The 4,333-nt window shown below is 39.5% G+C and overlaps 1 protein-coding gene across 2 annotated transcripts in view; it reads right to left on the bottom strand.

Moving 5' to 3' along the window:
- Window positions 1-4,333, bottom strand: part of GXYLT1 (glucoside xylosyltransferase 1) — a 52,115-nt gene that overhangs the window by 47,392 nt on the left and 390 nt on the right. The gene's annotated exons all lie outside the window — the stretch shown is intronic.

Here is a 4,333-nt window from a genome sequence, read left to right as displayed (position 1 = left end):
GGGGGGATCCCACTGATAGAAAGTTTTTCTACACAACAACAGTAAAAAGAAAAGGAAAACCTGCCAATCTGAATACAGTAAAATTTTGAACTTCACGTAGTATACACTCCAACAACAAATTTAAGTCAACATGTTTGGGGGAAGTATTTCCAACAGATATGACACATAGATAATAATCTTAAGGTTTTAAAATAGGATTTCTAAATCAAAAGTACACATTTTTTCACTTGCCTAATCATTTTCGCTTTTCAAAATCACAGAATAACTAATTACTAGTTAAGTTTGTGCTAAGCACTTTACAAATACATGAAATGTAATCTTCAGTGAAATGAAATACAAGGTGCAAAGTTACTGGTTTTTATATAAGATGTCGCTGCATTAACAAAGCAGAGATTAAAGTGGCTTTAGTAAATAATTCAGCCTTCTTCACTGTTCACTGCTTAACTCCTCTCCTCTTCAAAAATAAGCACAAGGAAGAGGGAAGAAAATTCTCCCCCAGAAAACAACAGTGCAAAAATAGTGGTCAAATGATTCCCAGTTAAATCAATGGTTTAATCAATCTTTGGTTTTATAACAATAACCTGGAGCACATATCTAAAATATATATTCCCAGGCCCCACTGCCTGGCACTCTGGTTTAGTAGGTCTGGACTGGGGCCTCAATTTTCCTCAAAGGTCAGAAATCAAGAAAAAAAAAAAAATCACTTAAAATTTAAATGATCAAAACCATCACTGAATTAGCTCTAATTTTACTGTGCTAGGCACCACCAAGTAATCTACACATGCTATTTTATTTCGGTTCCCACCAAAAAACCCAGTTATCATAGATACTCTTACCTCTTTGTAACTGATGAGGAAATGTGTTCAAGGTTAACAGAGTCAATAAGGGGCAAAGCTGAAGCCTGTTTCCAAAGCCCTGACTCTTGGCACCCTACATTTTCAGTATATCCTACTGGTGTTCCTGGGACCCAGCAGAAACCATAACTTGATGGCCTGACCAGATCTGCAAAGGAAAGTAAGATGCCTAACTCTCAAGGTAACAGCCATTCACACTAAGGGTAGGACAGTCCAGAAAAGGCATCACTGAAGTGCTTAGTAGTTTCTTGGTTCGCCACTACCAGGATTCATCAGTGAAAGGTGAGAAATTACTCATCCTGAGAATGTAGTTACAAAATGGTTTAATTCCTTCTGGAGAATTACTGACACCTGGTAATATTAAGTGCTGTAGATCGAATACCTGTAACACAGTCTGTCCATAGTTAGCAGCTTCAGAGTCTCTCACTTCCCTCCACTGAGGCAGCACTCCTCTCCTACACCGGTCATGTGATTCTGTCTGCAGTAGAGATGTGCAAGGGATATAGCCCACAGAATCAGAGGTCCCCATTCCAGTCAACAGCAGCTGGCCCACGATGGGCATGTGATGCAAAGCAAGTCCAAACAGAGTCTTTTTCTAGAATTTTTACTTGAGATTAGAGATGAAACACTGTAAGAAGTGGAAAGATGCATGAACAAAGCCTGTATACAGCAGAAGAGAAAGAGTCCTCAGCCCTTGAGGTTCCTATGGCTGAGCAAGCATTTCTCCTGTTCCTTCTAACAACCCATATAAGTCTATATGTAATACTATATATATAGAGAGAGAGAGACTCATATATATATAGTCTATTATTACATAGTCTATAGTCTATATATAATACTATATTAAGTCAGTTTTAATGGGTTCTGATGACTGACAACTAAGAATTCTGATTGTGTGTGTGCTGTGTGCTTAGTCATTCAGTCAAGTCCGACTCTTGAAACCCCATAGACTGTAGCCTGCCAGGCTCCTCTGTCCATGGGATTCTCCAGGCAAGAATACTGGAGTGGGTTGCCATTTCCTTCTCCAGGGTATCGTCCTGACCCAGGAATCGAACTCAGGTCTCCTGCATTGCAGGCGGATTCTTTACCGACTTGAGCTATTAAAGTAAATATAAACTATATTTTACAGGTGAGAAAAGTAAAGCAGAAAGGTGGTCAAGGTTTCATAGCAATCAGAGCCAGAAAGACAGCACAGGTTTGTCTGACACTAAGATCTACCCATTTTCTAAATACCAAAACAATGGATTCAAACAAAATGACTAATTAATAATAAATTTCACTGAAAAACTGTTTCCATCATTTTCAACTTTTTACTTTGAGAATGTGAAAGGACGTTTACAAGTATTTTGTTATCATGGAATACTGTGCAATGAATATTTTCTATTAAGATTTGACCAGTGGAACCTATTAGATACAACTGTAATCCCTTGTGTTAAATGAGAGAGAGAAATAGTAGTTTTAATCTTTGAGCTAAGACTGCTTCAAAAAAAAGTAAGAATGTAATTGATAAGTCCTACCAAGGAAAAAACAGACGTTGCTTGCCTCATAGCCCCATTTTTCACTGATTAAACACTATCTAGACTAGGGTCTTTGCACAGCAGCTTTACAGGAGTACTGGCAGAGCAAGCAGAAGATACACAGTTCCTAATTCTGGTCCACTACTGATGCTCCCTGCATCTTGGCTAAACAATTTATACACTGGAAGCAGGTTAATGCCTACTCCATATCCCATGATAGCCAAAAAAACTGAACTCTGTGAGAAGTCTAAAAAGATGTTATAAATGATAATATCTAAAATGAAAAGAGCCTGGTATCTTTTAGGAATTCTCCTGACCGTAATCAAATCATGCGATCCAAGCAATCCAGCTTTTCCACGTTGTTCCTCTTCTCAACCTTCTTATGCATGCACACACGGTGAAATGTTATTTCACAACATTTTAGCAAAGAATGATACACCTTCAGTTTTAACTCAAATATATGCCTCATTTAAAATGAGGAGTTATGCTGCTCAGAGGACTTATAATACAAAGCTTTTAGTTGGTTCTGACACATCAAACTTCAGATTTCAGTAACAGCTCTATAAAATATCTTTTAAAACTGAGGCGCTTATTTTCTGAATTTCAAATAACGTAATTCTGTTAAAATTAGCTAGCCAAGCAAATACAGTTTATAAAAATTTGTCACAAAATATTTAAGTATCTCAGACAAGGCACTAAAAATGCATGTTACTCTATCAAATTGAAATGCTAGTATCATAGTTCAATTCCATTTTGACAAAAATGTTTCTTCAATTCTACCCAATACAAAAACAGTTTCCTTCCCTTAACTTTAAATGCTTCACAGAACAACACAGACTTCGATCAGCTTTTCATGAGCTCGTCCAGATCTTCGGTCACTGCCTCTCCCAGGACAGATAAAGGCAGTGACAAACCAGGCTCTGGAAAGTAGTTCTGCTTTTATGAACAGAGCCCTTGTAATCAAGTCAGAGGGTGAAAAAACACGACAGTTCGGCTCTTCTGTGCTGCTCCTCTGCCCAAACGCTCCTTTGCATTTTAGGAATGGCCATCAACTTTGAGAAGAACCTTCAACAGTCTACAGCTGACCTGCGCTCCCTCCTCCTACCAATCCGATATTTTATCCGATCAAAGCAGCCTTTGCCTCTTACTAAAAGCGTACTCGGAGCAACAGAGTTGCCCACAAATGGAGGAGCCTCTTTTTCAAGGAAGTGGGAGCGCTCAGATTTTAAGCATTCGTAATGCGTTGCATTCTTTTTTCCATTTAAATCTCATACTGATTCCAACTCTGACAGTGATTTGTGTTAATCCACTTAAGTCACTGTGCTTTTTAAATTCCCATTTTTAAAGAAAGACACCTCTATCCCAACTCACAAAAGACGTATGTTAAGTATCCCTTATTTTTCTTAACTTGCTCTAAGTTTCACAATAGACCGATTGTTTCCTAAAGAAAAATTCACAATCAGCAGAAAATGCTCTCTCCAGATTTAACTGATCGGCTAATAATGAAAATTTTAAGCGTTAACAGGAAATTTAGACGCCTCATTTACGAGGGAGGCGGAAAGCTGAACCAGGGCGCCAGGCGGCTGTTTAAATATCTCAACTGGAACGCCATGGAAACAAGAGGGAATTCCCACTAGTCAGACAGCAAGAAGGTTTTGTAAGACCCCCTTATTTTCGACAAATTCTAAGAAAGAAAGAAAAGGAAGACGCAACTGTCAAGTAAGAGTTGAAAATTAATTTCTAACTGCTCTGAATTGTGCCTAAGGAACAGGTCAGAAGACAAACGCAAAACGCGTGGTGTGCTCTCGGGCTAGAGCAGCACGGAGCTCACCCCTGGGGTGAAGGGAAGGAGGGAAACGAGCAAAGAAGGTCAGAGTCGGCTGCAAAGGAGCGGGAGACGCGGGCCCGGCGGCGAGAGGCGCTAGGCGGACTCGCGGGCAGCCCTGGCCAGGCCGAGTCCCG

This window comes from Bison bison, unplaced genomic scaffold, assembly GCF_000754665.1.
Source record: "Bison bison bison isolate TAMUID 2011002044 unplaced genomic scaffold, Bison_UMD1.0 scf7180017864470, whole genome shotgun sequence".
NCBI classification, from domain to species: Eukaryota; Metazoa; Chordata; class Mammalia; order Artiodactyla; family Bovidae; genus Bison; species Bison bison.
Note: the sequence above shows the minus strand (reverse complement) of the source record. Positions and strands in the feature narration are given on the sequence as shown.